Genomic DNA, 25,013 nt, shown 5'->3' on the forward strand with positions numbered 1-25,013 from the left:
GTGTCATCTGAGAGTTTCTTCCAGAGCTCTTCTGATACAGATGAGGATGACTTCAGCTAACCATTGGATTGAACAAGGGGACACTGAAGGAGCTGAAGGGGTTTGCAACACCACAGGAAGAACAACAATATCAACAAACCAAAACCCACCAGAACTCTCATGGACTAAACCACCAACCAATGAGTACACATGCAGGGACCCATGACTCCAGCCACATATGTATCAGAGGATGGCACTGTCCAGCATCAATAGGAAAAAAAAGCCCTTTCTCAAATGAAGCTTCGTTTCCCCAATGTTGGATAATGCCAGAGTGTTGAGGTTGGAGTCGGTGGGTGGCGATGGGAGCATCCTCATACAAGCAGGTGGAGAGGGAGGCTTATGTGAGGGGGGGAGGGTATGATAACATTTGAATTGTAATTGCATAAAAATATCCAAGAAAAATAAAATAATAATAAAAAAACGAATGCTTCTCCATTCATATGTTTGAATGCTTAGTCATTAGGGAGTTCAGTTAAAGGAATTCTGTATTAATTGATATGGGGGAAACTGATTAAGAAAGAGACCCTAATGTGGAAAGAGACCCTAATGTCAGCCTTCATGTCTCCATATGTTCACACACATGCATGCAGTATGACATTCACACACTGTAAAGACACATAGACACATTTTGAAAACCCATAGATTAATATATAAGATTAATATATAAAGAAAATGATTTACATGAACTTTAGAATTGCTCTTTGAAGTACAGACCAAAATCTTACTCTGTGTCTCCCTCACTACATTCTCTACCCTATACGGACCTGGATCCCATTTCAGTTCTACTTCCCATGAGCATCAAATATGAATCAAGTCAGACCTGGTAATCTCACTCCTGGGAATAGATGTAATGGCAGCAAAAATACAAGTGAACAAAAATAAATAGAAAAAATCAAACTGTAGTAACCTATTTTTTTCAGTTTACCCAGAACAGAGATGTTTCCTAGAATTTGAAACTTTCCATGCTGAAGCCAGAAAAGGCCCAGATAATCGGAAACAATTGGTACTTCGTGGAATATTGGTCATAATACCAAACAACTGAAAGAGAGAATTAATTGTCATTCATAAGATAATGTTTCAACAATGATAGTACATTATTATGTATGGTACAACCCAGGTATTTTAAAAGCTTTTGTGTATTGTGTATAAAATATGATAGCAGAAATGAAAAAATAGGATTATACATTAAAATGTCTAGCATAATAATATCTTGTAAAAATTTGAAAGTAAAACAAAATTACAAAAGGTGATGCTCATATTTGTATACTCAATAATACAGAGATATCTGATCATCTTGATAGGGTGATTATCAGTAACACTTATTATCCCATATGCCTAAACATAGGAAATGGATATAGAAATCTTCAGAAACTTACAGTTCCAGTGTCAAGTAGACCTGAAAAATATGTGCACATTGAATGATGAGTTCATAATAAAATGTGAATAATATCATGAAAATTAATAACCATTATTTTTAGTTTGGTTTAAAATGGTCTAAAAAGAAAATACAAATGTGAATGTGGTTGTTGGTGATGGTATTGATTAAAGAGCAAAACCGTTTAAATAATGCTTGTCTAGTAGTAGAGCTTTTATTTCTTTCTCTTTTGACTTTATTTTGTCACACACACACACACGAAAGGATGTCACATGACAACTTCCAGGAATGGCTCAAATCTTTCTACCATGTGATTCCCTGGTATCAAACTCAGGTCATCGTGTTTGAAAGCAAGCACTTTAACCCACTGATCCATCTATTTTTCTTAAAGAACCAGCTCTTTGTTTCATTGAATCTTTGTATTATTTTACTTGTTTCAAATTGATTGATTGCAGCCCTACTTTTCATTATTTCCTGCCATGTTCTCCTGGTGTCTGTCTTTGTTTCCTTTTTTTTCTAAAGATTTCAGGTATGCTGTTAAGTTTCTAATATGAAATCTAATTTTTAGGAAGGGATTTAATGCTTTGAATTATCCTTTTAGCACTGATTTCTTTGTGTTTCATAAGTTTGGGTATGTTGTACCTTTATTTTCATGGAATTCTAGAAAGTCTTTAATTTCTTTCTTATTAACTCTTTGACTAGTGATCATTGAATAGAGAATTGTTCACTTTCCCTTAGTTCGTATGCTTTCTGTTTCTGTTGTGGTTAAAATCCTGCTTTATTCCATGGTGACCTGATATGATATAATGGGGTTATTTCAAATTTCTTGTAAATCTTAAGGGTTGCTTCGTGACCCAGTATTTGGCCGAATTTGGATTAATGAGAAGCTGAGAGGAAAGTACATTCTTTTGTGCTCCTGTCAAATATTCTGTAAAAATCTGTTATGATCATTTTTTCACAATCTCTTTTAGTTTCATGATTTATCCATTTCGTTTCTCTTTTGATGACCTGACCCTCAGTGAGAGTGGTAGATTGAAGCCTCCCACTAATAATTTATTGAATTCAATATATGATGTAATTTTTGGAATATTTCTTTTACATATATTGTTGCCCTTAGGGTCTAAATATTTAGAAATGAGACATCATCTTGGTGGGTTTATCCTTTAATAAACATGAGGTGCCCTTCTATATCTCTTTTAGTTTTAGTAGAACAACTGAATTTGTGGCTGTTTATGCCTTTGAACAATTTTTTAGGAGAATATGAAGGTAGAAAATTGGGTTGTAAATGACATTAAATGCTGAAGAATGGAACTACCAGCAGTAAGCCAGGATGGAGATATCTCAGAAGTCCGCAGCAGCTCCTTGTAAAAAAGGATGATGTCTCAGATCCTGAGAAGCAGGAAACACATCCCTCCAGGTGACCTGCCATTTGCTTGTTTTTTGGGTCACTTGCATAGAAAACCTTTTTCCAGCCCTTTATACTGAGGTAGTATCTACTGTTGGTGCTGAGGAGTGTTTCCTATATATAGCAAAGTGAAAGATCTTGTTTATACATATACTTTGTTAACCTGCGGCTTATATTGGGAGAGTTGAGTCCACTGGAGTTGAGAGATATACATGGCTAAGGATGGTTAGTTCCTGTTATTTTGATGTTAGTGATAGTACTGTGTGGTGTGGTGTGGTGTGGGGTGTGTGTGTGTGTGTGTGTGTGTGTGTGTGTGTGTGTGTGTGTATCCCACAGACACAGTGATTCTACCACCATGCTTTCACTTTCAAACAAGAACAGCTTTTTTTGGGGGGAGGGGTACAAACTGACAGGCAATTTTTCAAGACTTAAAGTTACACTCTTCTCTCTCTGCTCTCTTTCTCTCTCACTTGCTTACAAATTTGAGACTGCACGTAATCTGAATTCTCTTGTGTACTCTGCTTTTCTCTTGTGTGCTCTTCTTTTCTCGAACTCTCACACTCCTACACACCTCTACTTGTCCCCCTTTCACTCTCACACACTCTTCATACACACCTCACACACCACTCACATGTGCTCTTCTTTCACTCACATATATACTTCTTCGCACACACCTCACATTCTCTCTTCATTCACTCTTCACATGCTCTTCTCATGCTCTCTCTCTCTCTCTCTCTCTCTCTCTCTCTCTCTCACACACACACACACACACACACACACACACACCTTATGAACACCTCACTCTCTACTTGTTTCCAATTGCTCTTCGTATGTTCACATGCTCTCCACACTCACCTCACTCGCTCTCTCACTCAATCTCTATCCTTTCTCTTGCCCCAGTCTTTTATTGATACTCCAAAAGCAGGTAAAAAAGACATCGTATAATCATTGCCAAATCAAATTCAGAAGAATAACCACATTCTACAAGAATTAAGAACTACAATTAATCCCAAAGTTGTAAGCTTCCCCTATTCGCAGGTCTGTGGCCAAACTAATAATAATTGCAAACTTATCATTATTTAAACTTTAACTTTTGACTTACTATACTTCAGAGCTCAGTAGCTCAGAGTTCATCTACTTGCATTTTCCTGTCAAGCTCTAATGATAAATGACAAGACCAAAGCTGCCAGGCAATGGCCAAAAAGAATGTAGTTAACCCTTAACTCAGCAGTTCCGCAAGCTTTTCTGTTTCTGCACATTGCACACAATTATTCTCCTCAGAGTCCCAGTGTTTTGACTTAGTTGTGCATATTCGACCCAAATCCCGTGGGAGGGAGAGCTAAACCTTCAGAGAGGCAGACATGCCTGGGAAACCAGAAGAGACTGCACTCTGCCCACATTTCTGACTCCAGAGGAAAACACCAAATGCCATCTGGGACCCTGGTGCACGGGGGGGGGGGGGCTCCCAGAAAAGGCGGTGCAGGTCCTCCTGGTTGCTGTCCTCATGGAGAGCTCAAAAGCAACACCCACGAGCAAACTTGAGCCACGGACCGCAGGTAAGACCAACTTTTCTGCTCCAAGCGACCTGACTGGTGGTCTCAGGACACACAGAGGCAAAATTCCTCTGGGACTGAACACTTCCGGTTTTTAGCTGGATTCCCAACCTTGCTGATCCCCGCCCGCAGCTCACTGCTCCCAAACCCCTTGGGAGAGAGAGCTCACCGCCCGGACAGTTGGGCACTCCTGAGACTGCAGAGGAGAAGAGACCACCAATACTGCCCACCCCTGCCCACATCCCTGGCCCAAGAGGAAACTGTATACAGCCTCTGGGAACCAGAAGATAGAGGCACTGGAGCTGCAGGTCCCCTGTGCCCCAGACACCAGGAGAACCTGAAGGGACCTGATCAACAGTTCTCTGCACCCAAATCCCTTGGGAGGGAGAGCTAAACCTTCAGAGAGGCAGATACACCTGGGAAGCCGGAAGAGACTACACTCTGCCCACATTTCTGACTCCAGAGGAAAACACCAAGCACCATCTGGGACCCTGGTGCACGGGGGGATCCCGGAAAAGGCTGCTCAAGTCCTCCTGGTTGCTGCCTTCATGGAGAGCTCATAAGCAACACCCCATGAGAAAACTTGAGCCTCAGGACCACAGGTAGGACCAACTTTTCTGATCCAAGTGACCTGCCTGGTGAACTCAGGACACAGGCCCACAGGAACAGCTGAAGACCTGTAGACAGGAAAAACTACACGCCCGAAAGCAGAACACTCTGTTCCCATACCTGGCTGAAAGAAAACAGGAAAACAGGTCTACAGCACTCCTGACACACAGGCCTATAGGACAGTCTAGCCACTGTCAGAAATAGCAGAACAAAGTAACACCAGAGATAATCTGATGGCGAGAGGCAAGCACAGGAACCCAAGCAACAGAAACCAAGACTACATGGCATCATTGGAGCCCAATTCTCCCACCAAAACAAACATGGAATATCCAAACACACCAGAAAAGCAAGATCTAGATTTAAAATCATATTTGATCATGATGCTGGAGGACTTCAAGAAAGACATGAAGAACTCCCTTAGAGAAACGCAGGAAAACATAACAAGTAGAAGCCTCTAGAGAGGAATCACAAAAATCCCTGAAAGAATTCCAGGAAAACACAATCAAACAGTTGAAGGAATTAAAAATGGAAATACAAGAAATGAAGAAAAAACACAGGGAAACAACCCAGGATATAGAAAAACAAAGGAAGAGACAAGGAGCCGTAGATACAAGCATCACCAACAGAATACAGGAGATAGAAGAGAGAATCTCAGGAGCAGAAGATTCCATAGAAATCATCGACACAACTGTCAAAGATAATGGAAAATGGAAAAGGCTACTAGTCCAAAACATACAGGAAATCCAGGACTCAATGAGAAGATCAAACCTAAGGATAATAGGTATAGAAGAGAGTGAAGACTCCCAGCTCAAAGGACCAGTAAATATCTTTAACAAAATCATAGAAGAAAACTTCCCTAACCTAAAGAAAGAGATGCCTATAAACATACAAGAAAGCCTACAGAACTCCAAATAGATTGGACCAGAAAAGAAACTCCTCCCGTCACATAATAGTCAAAACACCAAATGCACAAAATAAAGAAAGAATATTAAAAGCAGTAAGGGAAAAAAGTCAAGTAACATATAAAGGCAGACCTATCAGAATCACACCAGACTTCTCGCCAGAGAATATGAGAGCCAGAAGATCCTGGACAGATGTCATACAGACCCTAAGAGAACACAAATGCCAGCCCAGGTTACTGTATCCTGCAAAACTCTCAATTAACATTGATGGAGAAACCAAGATATTCCATGACAAAACCAAATTTACACAATATCTTTCTACGAATCCAACACTACAAAGGATAATAAATGGTAAAGCCCAACATAAGGAGGCAAACTACACCCTAGAAAAAGCAAGAAACTAATCGTCTTGGCAACAAAACAAAGAGAAGAAAAGCACACAAACATAACCTCACATCCAAATATGAATATAACAGGAAGCAATAATCACTATTCCTTAATATCTCTCAACATCAATGGTCTCAACTCCCCAATAAAAAGACATAGATTAACAAACTGGATACGCAATGAGGACCCTGCATTCTGCTGCCTACAGGAAACACACCTCAGAGACTTTTGAACTTTTGAGCTAATACCCACTTATGAGTGAGTGCATACCCTGCATTTTTTGTGATTCAATTTCCTCACTCAGGATGATATTTTCTAGTTCCATTCATTTTCCTAAGAATTTCATGAAGTCATTGTGTTCACAGATTTTTAGTGGTGCAACATCTGTCTTGTTTGTGATTGCCACATCTGGTTGGTTCTTGTTACTCGGTGCTGTATCTTTTTCTCTCTTGCCTGGTTTTTGTTTTGTGACCTTCTATGTTCACTGATTCTAGACAGTGCCACATCTTTCTGGGAACAATGACCTTGAATTGGTTTCTTTAGGCCTGTTTCAGTTAGGGAACATGTGTCTGGGAGCTTTGGCCAAGGAGAGTGGGCATGGACTCAGGAAATCCAATATAAGCCCACCAATCTGAGTCTTTTCTTCTTTGTGTGTGCCACTTTAGGTTGTTTCTCGTTTCTGCCTGATAGAGAGAAAAGGTTGACCTTGTGTTTTAGGCATTATAGAGAGGTCTTTCGCATGATTGCCACTTTATGTTTGTTTCTTGTTTCTGTTGATAGGAAGGGAAAGTTATATTTGCATTTTTGAGCGTTGTGTTTGTGTTTTTCCTTATGAGATGACTTTGATGTAGTGACTTTTACTTTGATGGATATATTAAAATGAGACATGTTACCTCTACCACATTGTAAAGGTTTCCTTCCTCACAAAGGAGACCAAGAAGTTGGTTCCTGACCCCACAGGGGAGCCCACCAGTAACCAAGCACCTATTGATGTTTGCTTTCCCTCAACTCACCCAGACTTGGATTTTTAACACCATGCAAGGTAAGAGGAAGCTCTTCATCTACTGTCAGGCTCTGCTGGCAGGTCTCAAGGTGGCTGCAAGATGGCTCCACACATTTAGCATTAAGAGTATGGAGCAGAGACTGAAATAAAGGCCATCCAGAGACTACCCCACCTGGAAATCCAGCACATATACAGCCACCAAACCCAGGCAATATTGCTGATGCCACAAAGGACAAGCTGACAGGAGCCTGATGTAGCTGTCTCCTGAGAGGCTCAGCCAGAGCCTGACAAATACAGAGGTAAATGCTCATAGTCAACCATTGAACTGAGAATGAGGTCCCCAATAGAGGAGTTAGAGAAGACTGAAGGAGCTGAAGGGGCTTTCAACCCCATAAGAATAACAAACCAAACCAACCAGAGCTCCCAAGGACTAAGCCACCATGCAGAGTACACATGGACAGACCCATGGCTCCAGCTGCATATATAGCAGAGGATGGCCTTGTTGGTCACCAATAGGAGAAGCCCTTGGTCCTGCCAAGGTTTGCTTTCCTGGTGTAGGGAATGTCAGGGCCGGGAGGCAGGAAAGGGTGGGTGGGTGGCGGAACACCCTTATAGAAGCATGGGGAGAGGGAGGTGTTAGGGGGTTTATGGACTAGACATACTCCCTAGATAAACATACTACATCTATCCAAGACCCTTATAACACTGTCATCTCATGAATGAATGAACATTCCATCCAACCAACCCCAGGCTGCAACCCATAACTGGAATACATAGTGGGACCTTTGAATGAAAGTGCCATGCTTGTTGAGATCACTCTGGAGAATGTGTACAACTGGGCCTCTGCCTATTGTTCTAGAAGGAGACACATAGACTGGGTGTGAGACAGACACTTGAAGAAAGTTCCTCCACACCGAAGACAGCTCCTGAGATCATCTGCAAGCCATAAACTCTTTAATGAACCGAAGAAAATAGGCATGTTAAAAAAGTACAGAAAAATTCTAGTCATAGAAAATGTTTATGAAGGTGTCAACACATGTATAGTGATATGAACCCATGAAATGGTTGCTTAAGAAACTTGTCTAGGAAGAGGAATTTTACAAATTAGGCCTAAAAATGCAAGAGAAATAAACCTGTCTCCACAGCACCCAGGATCCAGAAATAGGTGTGAGTTACTACTGGCCAGCCTGCAATTCACATTAGCAGCATGCTTCAGGGAAGGAAAGGGCTAAAAGATCCTTACATTTATGTCAAGAGAGGTAAATTGATAGGGTAATATGCTGAGTAATGGAATCAGAAAAAGGAGGAAAATATTGGATAGAGCAACCTAAAAAGAGATGCTAAAATGATTGGAGGATGTTGGCGTAAAAACAAGGGAAATAAGCCAGTGGGTAACAAGAGAAGGTCAGAGATGCACTGCAGGCAATGTATGCGGTGGATTCTTGTGAATTGCACATGTTCTATTCACCAAGCCTACTGGTATGATGAGATGATGTATCAAGAAATAGTGGTGGCATTGGGCAGCTGAAGCAGTCAATAACATTTATTTTGAAGAGAAAATACCTTCCTTTGCAGAAAAAGAGGTTTATTCCAGGTTGCTGTTGGGTCTTCTTGGTAACACTTGTGTTGTGGTCAGAGCATGCAGTCCAGCAATCTGTACACATTGTGGAAAGGTAATCTTCACCCAGACATACAATGCCTAATATCAACAACCACACAACTTTCAAATTTGGGGTCCTTGGAAAACTGATCAGTTCTGTAGGCATGTGGTGATGTCACTGCTGTGGGTGGTACCAACATAAAGAGCCCACAGCTATCTCTCTTTGGGTCATGTACACAGCAGTGGAGGTGATGGAAGGAGGGGACTTGAGAAGAACTTACCCTGGTCACTTGGCTCTTGGAAAAACAGAAAGGAACTGTTCCCAGTGAGGAAGATCTTCAAGCTGCCTCAGATAGTGTTCTCTCACAACCCTGATCAGGATAGTGTGCTAGGTGCTCCTGGAATCAGAACACATCTTTCTTGCTCTTCTCATCCCACCCACTTGTGGGTCTGGCTTTGCCCTACATCTGTATCAATCAACGGGAGCCTCTTGGATGAAGGATATCTGAAAACAAGGAGTTTTGAAAAGAATTACAAAAGGCTAGTTGTGAAGCTGTAAATGTCCACCCCTTCCCCATGGCCTGAATCAAAATGTACCACTTCTGTGCCTCAGGTTTTATGTGTTCAAAAGGGTGGCCCTTTCCCATGTCCCTGCCCAGGAGTCTTACTCCAAGCCTTGTTCTGTGTTGAGTGATGTTACTGGCATTTTCTGTAGTTTCCTGAGCACAAGGCTTTTGAATGCTGAGTGATTGGCTTTAGAAGTTCCTGGCCCTTTCCAGTTTGCAATGGAGAAAACAATGAAGCAGCAGCAGCAGCAACAGCAGCAGCAGCAGCAGCAGCAGCAGCAGCAATGGAGATTACACAGGTAGCAAGGACATAAACATGCCAGGAGCCAGCTCTATGGTAAAACTGAACAATATACACCAGTTTTTAATAGACAGTGGGGTGAGGGGACAGAGGAATCCAGTTACTCTTTAACACATTTGAGGGTCTCTGGGTCTTTCTATTGGTGGGAATGTGGCAAATAACAATGGGATATCCACAGGAAACCCCACACTGTCATATCAAGGGATCTCATCTGTTTTACCATCAACATTTCCCTGCCCATGCAATACTTCTTACCAGCAACTTCTCTGGACTCTAGTGGCAAAGCACTTCAGGCCTCACCTTGTATCTCATCATATGACAGTCCATAGGTAAGCCCCACCTTACAAGGGCTGCATACCCTGGGGCAAAGTGGGAAACAAAGCCCATCCAGTCTTCCCATGACTCCTAGAAAGCAGCAGAATAGGAAGTTGATATGGCAAAGGGGAGTGGAGACTAAACAAATGAAGTTGGAGGAATGTTTCCAGAAGGAGAAATTTCTGAAAATGTGAAATTACTTTGTTTGCTAAGGATTCTATCAACTTCAAGGAATATTCATTATTATCCACTGTGCATAGGTGTGTGTGTGTGTGTGTGTGTGTGTGTGTGTGTGCATGTGTGTACTAGTGTGAGTGTCTGTGTTCATGTGTGTTTGTCCAACAAGATAGAAAGAATACCCATGAAATGGCTCAAGTTTTAATGTAATCTTAACAATCAGAGACTAGAGCTGGTAGCTTTTTAAGGGCTTCTGGATATCCCTCAGGGTTGGAGTACTATCCAGGATACTATGAAGGACTGCAGCAGAGCTGTGGGGCTGAGGATTTCTGCCCCTCTGACTTCCTTTCTGGATTCCAGATGCACTTTTGCTACTACTCAGTTCTGTTGCTGCCTCTAACCTGGTCACACATATCTCTTGGACACATGGAACATGGTCCTCTGAGTTCCTTTTTCTGCCTCCAGGACCACTCTCTCCTCAGCTCACAAGTACATCTGGACATATGCAGCTGAAGTGACATCCTCACTGTGCATGTAGGTTCTCAAAGTCCTGGTGTTTTTCCTTTGGTAATCACCAGCACTGAATGGATGTTTTTTCCAAGGATTCTGTGTGCTGTGAAGAGCAATGCACTGGACCACAAGTATTGTGGAGCTGCTGCTCAGTGTGGAGCTCCCTATGTGAAATGGGCAGAAGGAACACTGTTCAGACTTTCTTTCCAGATTTTTCCATCATACTTCAGGGAAAAACAACATTGTGCCTCTATTTTAAGCTTGTGATATGGACACAAAACATCTTAGTAGAAATCTGCAGGACTTACGCCTGGCTGGGCTGGTCCTGTGCTGGCATGGGCCCTCAGGCTGATTCCTCCAAAGTGCTCCTTGGATCCCTTTACCAACCTCCAGCATCCTTGCCCAACATTGGGCCAGTATCTTCTGCTGTCTACATGTAGCTCAAGTTTTGGAGGACTTCTCATAGGAGCGATGACAGGATGGGATTTTCTTTCTGGCATGATAGCTACAATGTCATCAAACTCCTCAATGTTCATGCTGAGAATATTTTAAGGGAAGAAGCAACTAGAGATTGTATCTTTTTCCATCACACCCCATCTACTTGTTTTAGCTTGTTTCTCTAAAGCACTCTTCATTGGCTTCCACAATTTTGTTATTTGTCACTGGGAAGCCGTAGCACAAGATTCTTAAGGCTTTGGAAATCCTCTTCTTCAGACTTTTCCAGTCCAACTTTCTCAGAGGGACTCTGGGCACATGCTGGCACTGCCTTTATAGTTACTCCTGATGGTTTGTTTCCCTGGAGACCAAGGTGTTGTCTTGTAAGGTGCCTGGATTTTCTTCCTGGATCTTCTTACTGGGGAAGGGACTCAGGTTGTGGACCACCAAGAGGATGTGCTGTTACTTGTGTCTGTAGACTCAGAGCTCTTATTGGCCACATATTGTGTGTTTTCAAAGGTTGAGGTTTGTGAGGATATGAACAGTGAGCACGTGGTTCCTGGTGATGTCATTGTTGATGTTGTTGCCTTTACTTTTCTTGAAGATGAAGTTGTGGAATGGATGCTGCAGGAAGCTTCTCTTAAGGAAAGAAAGGGAAGAGGTACAGTGTGCCCCCTCATAACTCTTTCCTCTCATCTCCAGGCACCTCAGAGAGAATGTGCAAAGTGAAGGTAGGAAGGCTCAGGACACTGGTTAACCTCCTTACAGGACGAGGTAGGTTGGGAGCTTCTAAAGTGTCCAGGGTACCACCATCCCTCCATTGTGATAAAATTAGGGCTGCCACATTGACTTTTTTTTTTTTGATAATCAGGTAGGTTGTCATGGCATGACTATACTTCCATTCCCTCAAAGCATCTCCAAGCTCTAGAATGTTACACCTTATCAAAAACATGTCAAAGGCAATGTTGGGCTGCTCTGATTTTCTACGGACTTTTTCTGAGCTGCTCAATGTGTCTTGATCATGGCACAGTATGGATGGGTCAATATTTCTTTGATCGTTGGTTTCATTGTGGGGTCTATTGTCATTAATCTCTTCAATAGGTCTTGAAACTCTAGGGAGAGGGGATATGGGATCCAACGGCTCCAGGAGAAGATTTCATACTTTATCTTGGAAAGTGATCTTTCTCTAAATGGGGGGAATCTGACAACTAAATAATATAATAGGACTCTTGGGTTCCATATGTCAGTTGAAAGGACATCATATGGTGTGTGACCAAACACTTCAAGAGCACAATATTGTACTGTATCACAAAAGCCCTTGAACTTTTCCCCAGAGGCCAGTCTTTTGCTTAAGCCAAAGTCAGTAAGTTTACATGCCCCTCCAAGTCCAATAGGATGTTCTCAGCCTTGATGTTTCAGTGGGCAATATTCTGACTATGGATATAGTTTATGGATTAAACACATCTCCCTAAATATGCTGCATACCTCTTCCTCATCCAGACACCCATACTTATTGATGTGTTTCTGCTAGGATCTCTGTGCTGCACATTCTGTCACAAGGTATGTTTTGTGTCTGGTCTCAATGACCTGAAGAAACTATATTATATGCCTGTGGTATAAGGATTACATGAGTTCAGTCTCAGAGATTACTAGGAAGTCTATATTTGTGCCCTGTGTCAATATCTTGATGGCTACTAGGGTCTGGGTCATAAAGTGGAGCACCAGTTTGACTTATACAAAGGACCCTTCATCTAGGGTGCCCGGGATGTAGTAACCCTGTGTCAGAGTGTTCCTTTCATGGCAACTGGCCTCGAGCTCCCTTGAAATCAACCTCTTTTCGCCTCCTTTGTCAGAGTCATCACAAGCTACGGCATGTAAAGATGGTAGGGAAACAAATTAGAATTACTTCCAGGAAAGCTTACTGCTAGAGATCCAAAGATTACAAGTTAGATATACCTTCAAAGAAAAGTCTGCCTATGACTCAAGGACACAGGGAAACTAGTGCAAAACAAAGACGAACACAATGGATGGGAATAAGAAAGAAGGCTCACAGTAGAAAGAAAGCAAGGGCAATGGAAGACAACAATTTTGTCAGGAGAACCAGGATCTCCCTTTTAAAGGACAACACATTGACAAGCTTACCTAAGATATCTATTAAGAAGGGAAAGCACTGAGTTAAAGGCCACATTTGAGCAACAAGTTACCGTTACCTAGAAATGCATGGGATGCAACCTGGGATGCCCCAGTAGATAAACAGTATATACACAGGATAGGGGCAAAAATTGCAAGGCACCTATGAATAAGAATGAAACTTAGTCATTTTTTTTGAAAATCAATGTACTTTAAGGTCATAGTTACATGTAATAACCTATTTCAACAGAGACAGATACCACAAAATTTTCCTTATATGAAGGATCCTGGTGGTTTAGGGATGGACTGAAGAAAGGGGAACTATGATTTGACTGAGAGGATAAGAGGCAGGATGAGTTATATAGAAACAGAAAGTGACAAAGTCAAAAGAAAAGTCAGGAAAAGAAATATGGATATTAGCCAGGCAGGGTGCTACTCAGCTTTCTTCCCACATTTCATCACAGCACTCGGGAGGCAAGACAGGCAAATTTCTGAGTTTCAGGATACCCTGGTCTACAGAGAAAGTTCAGGTTGGCCAAGGCCACACAAAGAATTCCAATATCCAAATAAGAAGAAAACCAAACCAAACTAAAGAAGGAAAGAGAAAGGAAGGAAGGAAGGAGAAAGGAAGAAGAACGGGAAGGAAGGAAAGTGAATGAATGTTAATCCAGAAAGCAAAGTGAAAAAAATTTAAACAAACAAAAAAGAAGAAGGCAAAGCTGTAAACAAAGCCCCCAAATAAATAAAGTCACATAAACAGAAAAGCAAATATCTGAGCTCCTGGAAAGAAAACAGCATAAAAGAACTTACTCTATGGAAGTGTAGCTAATGATCAGTGTCAAAATCCAAACAATCACCAAAGTCTAAATCCGATCCAACCACTGACCAATCCAACTATCAATTGCCAAGTCCTATAGTCCACCCCCCAAATTCTCTCTGCATAGGACACAAGAGAGCCTACACAGCAGAGCAGTAGTGACCACTCAGAGCTGGCCCAACCCACAGTGGCTTTCTCACTTCTTAGTACCAAGAGGCTCTATCTCTTATTGATCATTTTAGGGAGACGAGTGACCTGACAAGTGACACTTTAAGAGAAGGAGAGCTTTATTTAGGATCAAGCTATGAGGGGTTTGCTGAGAATGTTGTGATTCCCCCACTGGAGTTTTAGTTCCACGAGAAAAACAATGTATTAAATAGGGGTGGAGACAAGAGAAAATGGACTTGGAGGGACATCTAGATATTTACAGAAGGGGAAAGAGCAAGAAATGTGATATCTCTCTCTCCCCCCCCTCTCTCTCTGTGTGTGTGTGTGTGTGTGTGTGTGTGTGTGTGTGTGTGTGTTTCCAACCAGATGTGTACAAGTATTGCAAAATTCACATAGGAGATTTGGAGGGGAAAAAACCTCTGAGAGGACTCTGCTCCAGAACAAGTGAAAACAAATTGAACAGCAGTCAAGGCTTAGATTGGATTTCTTAGTGTGCAGAGATTTCTAAGGGTAGACATTTCAAAGGTGAGGATTGTTGGAATTTCATGTCCTGTTCTTATGGAGATCAGAGCTTGGTGGCTTTTCTCTTTAGGATCTGGTACCTTTTCTTGCTTAGTGGTTACCCAGGTTTTGTTTTTTGGTTTAATTGCGTGCTTCACCTTGTTTGTTCCTACACATGGTCCATTGTTCATGATGGGAAGTCCTTTCAGGCCACAGGTTTCTTCAGCTTAGGTTCTAGGGCACAGTCATGGAGCTCTTCAGGAAGTGTGGAGAGGACATTCTGCCCCCCTGGCAGCCCCTGTGGTGTTACCTCACTCTGATGGCAGGCAGAGTCACAGAGTAAGTACCATTGTCCTGGCAGTTCCTGCTGAGTTACCTCACAGTGGTCCCCAGACTGAGGCAGGAAAGGAGGTTCAGTGGCCTTGGCAGCTTCTTCAGCTGTACCTCAAGTTGAACCTCACAGAATGGAGGCAGGGAGCGATAACAACTACACACCACTCAGGGATTACAATATGAGCACAATGTAATAAATCTTAAAACTGACAACAAATAATTCCCTAAGAAATGTTCAAATGCCTGGGAGAAAAAGCTAATAATTATAGGTCAATGAACAAATCAAATAAATTATATAAAAATGTGAAACAATAAAATTCAAACATCAATTTACCAGTGGGACACACTGAAAGTAGTCCTAAGAGGAAAATAGAAATGTAAGTGCTAACACTAAAAAGTAAGAAAAACAATTGTATTAATTTAATGATGAAACTCAAACAGTTGAAAAAAATAAAAATTCAAATCTCATTGTTTGGAATTATAAATATAAGAGCAAAAAGCAATAAATGAGGAACAAAGTGTACAACACAAAGGATCAACACATTTCAAAGCTGGTTCTTACAGAAGATATACAAAAATGACTGAGCCTACATCCAACCTCTTTTATTTATTTATTTTTTCTCGATCTTTATTGAATTAGGTATTTCTTATTTATATTTCAATTGTTATTACCTTTCCCAGTTTCCAGGCAAACATCCCCCTAACCCCTCCCCTTCACCTTATATATGGCTGTTACCCTCCCCATCCTCCCCCCATTACCACCCTCCCCCCAACAATCCCATTCACTAGGGGTTCAGACTTGGCAGGACCAAGGGCTTCCCCTTCCACTGGTACCCTTACTAGGCTATTCATTGCTACCTATGAGGTCAGAGTCCAGGGTCAGTCCATGTATAGTCTTTGGGTAGTGGATTAGTCCCTGGAAGCTCTGGTTGGTTGGCATTATTGTTCATATGGTATCTCAAGCCCCTTCAAGCTCTTTCAGTCCTTTCTCTGATTCCTTCAACAGGGGTCCTGTTCTCAGTTCAGTGGTTTGCTGCTGACATTCGCCTCTGTATTTGCTGTATTCTGGCAACCTTAAAAAGATGATGCATCTTTGACCAGGCTAGCCATGTAGCTGCATGGAAGACAGAAACTCATGAGTTGGGTTTCCCAGGGCCTGCTGTGCAGATCTATGTCATTCTCTAAACACTGTGCATGTGGTAGTCTCATTGGAGTTAGGTTTCCTTTAGCTGTTATAAAGAACAAGGGAGGGCAAGCTAGTTCCCTTGTTCATGTCCATATAATGCTCTCTGGACAGCTCTGAATGTTAGTCTAGCATTCTGACTCCACAGCTGTTGGAGAAATCCTTGTACAGCAGTCTTTATACCCAAGTGCTTTTGTGCCAACAACAGCAGAGGATTCCAATATCAGTCTGTTTATAGTGATGATCCATGACCAGAGCGTCTGCACCTTTCAAATCTTCTGAGAATAAAGACTCCATATTCCTGGGCAATTCGTGTAATCTCTTCTAGACAAACTAGGTATTTTCTGGAGGAAAGTGCTGACTGGGAGGAAAGCATGCATTTAACTGTTCATCTGAGCCGCAGCAACACTGTAGGAGTTTTGACTGTTTTCTCTGCTAGATTGCCAATACCTCATTTTCAACAACACAAAAGCAAATCCTTTCTTCCCACGAACCTAAACAGCTGTGTAACTGACAAAACTGTAACTCCTGAGCACCTTCCCAAAAGGATATAGACCTCATACCTTGTCCCTTCAGGTTATCACAACCTCAAGTCTTCAATTCCATGGTCTTCACTGCTGTACCTTGAATGTGACACTCACCCACTTTGGGACACACACTTCACTCTAACTCACTGCAAGTTTTTATAAATCCCTAGTTACAGTTGACTTCCACTACTTGGAAAAATGAGGCTTGCTGTGGGCTTACCACCATATCAGTCTGGAGTGTATTTCTGCATGCAGTTTAGCAGAAATCCTTTATATTTACTTATGCACAATGCTGCCTGGGAGAAAAGAATAGAATATGTTATTCTTTCCTTGCTCCAACCTGGTGTGCAAGAGCTTCTGGGCTGGCAGTGAATAAGAATATAAAGTTTCTGGGTAAAGTCCTTGGCCAGGCATTGCTGCAGGGTGCAAGGCTTCTGGGTAAACAGATGATGGGCCTTCATACTGCTTCATCATTAAGGATTCAAAGAGGGTCCCAACATGTGGGAAGCTGTAGTATTATTCTTGCCACATGTGATAAGGACCTAAATGTAGAATGTGTTAAAAATTTTTCAATAGTTACTAAGCATAGCAAAGGTCTGAGTTGGTGAATTCCTTTAATCAGCATTCCGGATGGTGCTAGAGGCAATTCTCTGAGTTCTACATCAGTCTGTGTCTACAGAGCAAGTTTTAAGACAGCCAGGGCTACAGAGAAAGCTTACCTTATAAAACCCATGTAACAAAGTTACAATGCTTAACTATTTTATCCTGTATCTTCACATTTCTATGTATGTCAAATTCATGGATATGTTAGGTTGTCTTGGAAATAACCTATCTTTGGTAGTTCCCAAATGAGAAGAGTGCACTTAGACAAGGTGCATTGCCTTTAGTGTATCCAACAGCAACAGGATAATTTCTTTTTCACCCAATAGAAACAGTGAGAGCTGTCTCCTTCACTTACTTCTGTCCTGAGATGGTCCACAGCTTTGACCTCTGCTTCTTATCATATAGAGTTGGCACACATATGAAGCAGGTTACTCAGGATTTTAGAATGTATTTACTGAAGAATATTACCCCATTTTAATATCCCAAATAATTTCCACAGAATGCATCCCCATAAACCCCAATTTGTACGTATATAAGTTTCTGTGTGAGTGCTTGACTCAGTTGACTTGAATAAAAATGACCCCCACAGGCCCATAAGCAATGGCACTCTTAGCAGATGTGACTTGTTGAGGTAACCATGGTGTTCATTGAGGAGTTATTTGCTGAGAGTGGACTTTGATATCCCCAAACCTCAAGCTAGGAGTAGTGGCTTTTTGTCTCTTTCTTGCTGCCTGCAGATCCAGATATAGATCTCTCAGCTAGCAGTCCAGCACTATGACTGTCTGTATGCCCAATGCTGCATGGTGACAATGGACTAAAGTACCGAACTGTAAACCAGCCTCAACTAAATGTTTTCTTTCATAAAAGTTGCTCTGATCGTGGTGTCTCATCACAGAAATAAAACCATAAGTAAGACAGTGATACAACTCTTATATTACATAATGGGGCCAACATTGCCTTGAAATAAAAATGGATTATCCCTCAGACTGGCATCCAAGACTTTAAAGTCCATATGTTTTCATAACTGATTCCTCAGGAGGCTCATGGAGTTTGGTTTTCACACCTAGATTCAATGTTGGTTGTCAAGTCCTGGTTCTTTGCCTTGTAGAATCAATGCTTGAAAATCTGCTTGCCTTTAAATCCCACATTTTTCTCCCATCCTATCTCCTTACTCCCTGTCTCTCCATCTTACCCATTAACATTATTGGTTTATGGTTTACACTAATATGAACTCAACTTGATTCAATCTAAAAGACCTTAATATTGTTTAGAAAAGGGAATGTCCCTGCAGACTTCTGTGAAAATCCTTGAGTAGTCCCTTCCATACCTAGTATTACATTCTTATTAATTCTTCCATCATATATTACAACCTAACTATAGTTTCATCTCCCTCCTTTCCTCCTAGTCCTTGTGCATAATCCCACAGCCCACTCCTGTTTGCTTCAGAAAACTGCAGCCCCATCCCACAGGGATATTAGCCAAATATGGCATATCAAGTTGCAATTAGTGCCGAGGGCCTAGGTCAGACATATACAAGCTCCCTGACTCAAAAGCAGTGGAGCTTCTGTGAGGTCCTATGACCTCAGGTTTTTTATTCCGTGGATTTTTGTGGTGCCCTTGATCCCTCTTGAGAAATACAAAATAGAAAACTAGACCCTAGAGTCTTTTAGCAGTCTGATGTTTAACGGGTACTGGAAGTGTTCACGCATTGCTAGTTTCAGGGGGCAAATTTCTAATGAGAATGATGAATCCAAGATTGGGTTCCATCTATTTTCACAGCCATCAGGATGAAGAGGATAATGAAGATGGGTCATTTTCACAGTTTGCCCAGGGGACTTCCTTTGAGACCTAGCATTCAACCTGTATAGTTGGACAAGCAATGTCCTATCACTCTTTTGTATCTGTTTCCTGCTCGCATTAGGATATGCAAAGGGACACAGGAGATGCTAGTCAAAGACAGGGCAATGCGGGATTTATCAGAAGCTGATGCAGATGAAAGAGAAGGAACAACCACAGCAGCTGGATTGGTTAACATCAGCTTTTAGCATGTCCAGAGTTCAGCACAGGTGATCCCTGGATGGAGTCTGTCAGCCAGGGGAACATGTGCTGAGATGAGTGCAGACTCGCAACAGAAATTGAAATTGTCTAGTAGTTGAGGAAGGTAAGAAATCCCAAGACCAAGGGGAAAATCCCATTTTTAAGAATAAGCAGGAGTTCTTGTCCCAGCCACCATAGCAGCTGGGCCTTGCTGTTCAACTTGGCACTAATGCCTACAGAAACTGAGAGATGCATCGAGTCCCTGATTGCTGTTTTCCAAAAGCACAATGGGAAGGATAGAAATAGTTGCCAACTCTCTAACACTGAGTTCCTTTCCTTCGTGAACACGGAGCTGGCCTCTTTAGGAAGAACCAGAAGGGCCCCGGTGTCCTTGACTGCATGATGAATAAACTGGGCCTCAACAGTGATGGGCACCTAGATTTCCAAGAGTTTCCCAAACTTATTGATGGCTTAGCTATATCATGCCATGAGTCTTTCCTGAGAATTTCCAAGAAGCATATCTAACCCTGTCCATTCACTTCCAGCCACCACGTCATCACCACTTCCACCCCCCTACCCCTTCTACACCTGGGCTGAGCCCACCAAGCATACCACACATGCAGCCCATGCATGATAGGGACAATGAGATTTTTTAATGTTAAAAAAAAGGAATAAGCAGGGATGCTGATCTGGAGTCTATATAATCTGTGGTAGGCAGATCCATGTCCGTGGTCTCTTGGTTTCCTGAGCTTATGCTAACTTTTCCTTACTAAAGGATGTGCATAATTTATTGGATTGTACTGAAATCCATGTTCTAGAAAAAAAACCAAATTTACACAATATATTTCTACAAATCCAACCCTACAAAGCATAATAAATGGTAAAGTTCAACACAAGGAAACAAGCTACACCATAAAAAACCAAGAAACTGATCTTTTAGCAACAAAACAAGCAGAAGAGAAGCACACAAACATAATCTCACACCAAATATGAAGATAATAGGAAGCAACAATCACTATTCCTTAATATCACTCAAAATCAGTGGATGCAATTCCCCAATAAAAAGACACAGATTAACAAACTGGATACGTAATGAGGACCCAGCATTTTGCTGCCTACAGTAAGCACAACTCAGAGACAAAGAAAGACACTATCTCAGAGTAAAAGGCTGGAAAACAACTTTCCAAGCAAATGGTCTGAAGAAGCAAGCTGGAGTATCCATTCTAATGTTCAATAAAATCAATTTTCAACCAATGTCATGAAAAAAGATAAAGAAGGACGCTTCAGATTAATCAAAGGAAAAAATCCACCAAGATGAACTCTCAATCCTAAATATAAATACTCCAAATACAGGGCAGCTACATACATAAAAGAAACCTTACTAAAGCTCAAAACACACATTGCACCTCACACAATAATAGTAGGCGATTTCAACCCCCCACTCTCATCAATGGACAGATCATGGAAACAGAAATTAAACAGAGATGTAGACAGACTAAGAGAAGTCATGAACCAAATGGACTTAACAGATATTTATAGAACATTCTATCCTAAATCAAAAGGATATACCTTCTTCTCATCACCTCATGGTACTTTCTCCAAAATTGACTATATAATCAGGTACAAAAAAGGCCTCCTCAGATACAGAAAGATAGAAATAATCCCATGCATCCTATCAGACCACAATGGGCTAAAGCTGGTATTCAATAACAATAATGAACAAACACCCACGCATATATGGAAGTTGAACAATGCTCTACTCAATGATAACCATGTCAAGGAAGAAATAAAGAAAAAAATTAAAGTCTTCATAGAATATAATGAAAAGGAAGGTACAACATACACAAACTTATAGGACAATGAAAACTGTGCTAAGAAGAAAACTCATACCTCTGAGTGCCTGCAGAAAGAAACAGGAGAGATCATATAACAGCAGCTTGACAGCACACCTAAAAGCTCTAGAACAAAAAGAAGCAAATACACCCAGGAGGAGTAGAAGGCAGGAAATAATCAAACTCAGAGCTGAAATCAACCAAGTAGAAACAAAAAGGACTATACAAAGAATCAACAGAACCAAAAGCTGCGTCTTTGAGAAAATCAACAAGATAGATAAACTCTTAGCCAGACTAACCAGAGGACAATGAGAATGTGTCCAAATATTAACAAAATCAGAAATGAAAAGGGAGACATAACTACAGAATCAGAGGAAATTAAAAAATCATCAGGTCCTACTACAAAAGCCTATATTCAACAAAACTTGAAATCTGGAGGAAATGGACAATTTCCTAGACAGATAACAGGTAAGAAAGTTAAATCAGGAACAGATAAACCATTTAAACAACCCCATAAATCCTAAAGAAATAGAAGCATTTAGAAGTCAATAAAATTCTACCAACCAAAAAGAGTCCAGGTGCAGATGGGTTTAGTGCAGAATTCTATCAGACCTTCCTAGAAGACCTCATACCAATACTATCCAAAATATTCCACAAAATTGAAACAGACAGAGCACTACCTAATTCCTTCTATGAAGCCACAATTACTCTTATACCTAAACCACACAAAGACCCAACAAAGAAAGAGAAATTCAGACCAATTTCCCTTATGAATATCGATGCAAAAATTCTCAATAAAATTCTTGCAAATCGAACCAAGAACACGTCAAAACAATCATCCGTCATGATCACGTAGGCTTCATCCCAGCCAGGCAGAGATGGTTTACTATATGTAAAACCATCAATGTAATCCACTATATAAACAAACTGAAAGAACAAAACCACATGATCATTTCATTAGATGCTGAGAAAGCATTTGACAAAATTCAACACCACTTCATGATAAAAGTCCTGGAAAGAATAGGAATTTCAAGGCCCATACCTAAACATAGGAAAAGCCATATACAGCAAACCAGTAGCTAACATTAAACTAAATGGAAAGGAACTTGAAGCAATCCCACTAAAATCAGGGACTAGACAAGACTGACCACTCCCTCCCTACTTATTCAATATAGTTCTTGAAGTCCTAGCCAGAACAATCAGGCAACAAAAAGAGATCAAAGGAATACAGATTAGAAAGTGAGAAGTCAAAATATCACTAGATGCAGATGATATTATAGTATATTTAAGTGATCCCAAAAGTTCCACCAGAGAACTACTAAACCTGATAAACTCCTTCAGCAAAGTGCCTTGGTATAAAATTAACTCAAAAAAAAAAATCAGTCGCCTTCCTCTACACAAAAGAAAAGCAAACTGAGAAAGAAATTAGGGGAACAACAGCCTTCATAAAAGTCCCAAATCATATAAAATATGGCTTTAACCAAGCGAGTGAAAGATCTGTATAATAAGAACTTCAAGACACTGAAGAAAGAAATTGAAGAAGACCTCAGAAGATGGAAAGATCTCCCATGCTCATGGATTGGCAGGATTAATATAGTAAAAGTTGACATTTTACCAAAAGCGATCTACAGATTCAATGCAATCACCATCAAAATTCTAATTCAATTCTTTATAGAGTTAAACAGAACAATTTGAAAATTCATCTGGAATAAAAAAAAACCCAGGATAGCAAAAACTATCCTCAACAAAAAGAAGTTCTGGGGGAATCACTATCCCTGAACTCAAGCAGTATTATGGAGCAATAGTGATAAAAACTGTATGGTATTGGTACAGAGACAGACAGATAGACCAGTGGAATAGAACTGAAGACCCAGAAGTGATCCAACATACCTATGGTCACTTGATTTTTGACAAAGGAGTGAAAACCATCCAATGAATAAAACAGCATTTTCAGCAAATGGTGCTGGTTCAACTGGAGATCAGCATGTAAAAGAATGCAGATAAATCCATTGTTATCACCCTGTGCAAAGCTTAAGTCCAAGTGGACCAAGGGCCTCCACGTCAAACCAGATACACTCAAACTAATAGAAGAAAATGTGGGGAAAATTCTCAAACACATGGGCACTGGAGAAAATTTCCTGAACAAAACACCAATGGCTTATGCTCTAAGATCAAGAATTGACAAATGGGATCTCGTAAAAGTACAAAGCTTCTCTAAGGCAAAGGACTCTGTTGTTAGGACAAAATGGCAATCAACAGATTGGGAAAATATCTTTACCAATCCTACAACTGAGAGAGGACTTATATTCAAAATATACAAAGAACTCATGAAGTTACACTGCAGGGAGATAAATATCCTTATTAAAAACGGAGTTCAAAGCTAAAAAAAATATTTCACAGCTGGAGAATTTAGAATGACTGAGAAGCACCTAAAGAAATGTTCAACATCTTTAGTCATAAGGGAAATACAGATCAAAACAACCCTGAGATTTCACTTCACAGCAGTGAAAATGGCTAAGATCAAAAACTCCGGTGACAACAGATGCTGGTGAGGATGTGGAGAAAGAGGAACACTCCTCCCTTGTTGGTGGGATTACAGACTGCTACAACCATTCTGGAAATCAGTCTGCAGCTTCCTCAGAAAACTGGACAGTGAACTACCTGAGGACCCAGCTATACCTCTCTTGGGCATATACCTAAAAGATGTTCCAACATATAACAAAGACACATGCTCCACTATGTTCATAACAGCCTTATTTATAATATCCAGAAGCCAGAAAGAACCTAGATGCCCTTCAACAGAGGAATGGATACAGAAAATGCTGTACATCTACACAATGGAATACTACTCAGCTATCAAAAATAATGTCTTTATGAAATTCATAGGCAAATGGATGGAACTGGAAAATATCATCCTGAGTGAAGTAACACAATCACATAAAAACACACATTGTATGCACTCATTCATGAGTGGATATTAGCCAAAATGCTCAAATTACCCTAGATGCACAGAACACATGAAACTCAAGAAGGATGATGAAAATGCAGATGCTTCACTTCTTCTTTAAAAGGGGAACAAGAATACCCTTGTGAGGGTATAGGGAGGCATCGTTGAGAACAGGGGTTGAAGGAATGCCCATTCAGAGCCTGACCCACATGTGACCCATACATATACAGCCACCAAACTAGATAATATGGATGAAGCAAAGAAGTGCAGCCTGACAGGCACCGGATGTAGATCTCTCCTGAGAGACACAGCCAAAATACGGCAAATACATAGGCGAATACCAGCAGCCAACCACTGAACTGAGAATGGGACTCCCATTGAAGGAATCAGAGAAATTACTGAAAGAGCTGAAGGGGCTTGAGACCCCATATGAACAACAATGCCAACCAACCAGAGCTTCCAGGGACTAAGCCATTACCCAAAGACTATACATGGACTGACCCTGGGCTCCAACTGCATAGGTAGCAATGAATAGCCTAGTAAGGGCACCAGAGGAAGGGGAAGCCCTTGGTCCTGCCAAGGCTTGACCCCCAGTGAACGGGATTCTTGAGGGGAGGGCGGTAATGTGGGAAAGATGGGGAGGGGAAGTCCACATAGAAGGGGAGGAGGAGGGGTTAAGGGGATGTTGGCCTGAAAACTGGAAAAGGGAATAACATTTGAAATGTAAATAAGAAATACCCAATTTAATACAGATGGAG

At 41.1% G+C, this 25,013-nt stretch overlaps 1 long non-coding RNA gene and 2 pseudogenes across 1 annotated transcript; 1 reads left to right on the plus strand and 2 right to left on the minus strand.

Moving 5' to 3' along the window:
- Positions 1-8,199: 8,199 nt before the first annotated feature.
- LOC120101744 (uncharacterized) lies at positions 8,200-15,065 on the minus strand. Its single transcript, XR_015683918.1, has 3 exons — positions 14,952-15,065; positions 9,542-9,782; positions 8,200-9,378 (listed from the first exon to the last, which is right to left on the minus strand). It is a non-coding gene; the product is annotated as an uncharacterized LOC120101744 (long non-coding RNA).
- On the minus strand, positions 11,691-12,806 carry LOC148006573 (sperm motility kinase-like; annotated as a pseudogene).
- Positions 15,066-19,705: 4,640 nt separating the features above from the next.
- On the plus strand, positions 19,706-20,001 carry S100a11-ps3 (S100 calcium binding protein A11, pseudogene 3; annotated as a pseudogene).
- The last annotated feature ends 5,012 nt before the right edge of the window (positions 20,002-25,013 follow it).

Source organism: Rattus norvegicus, chromosome 3 (assembly GCF_021556685.1).
Source record: "Rattus norvegicus strain SHRSP/BbbUtx chromosome 3, alternate assembly SHRSP_T2T, whole genome shotgun sequence".
Lineage (NCBI taxonomy): Eukaryota > Metazoa > Chordata > Mammalia > Rodentia > Muridae > Rattus > Rattus norvegicus.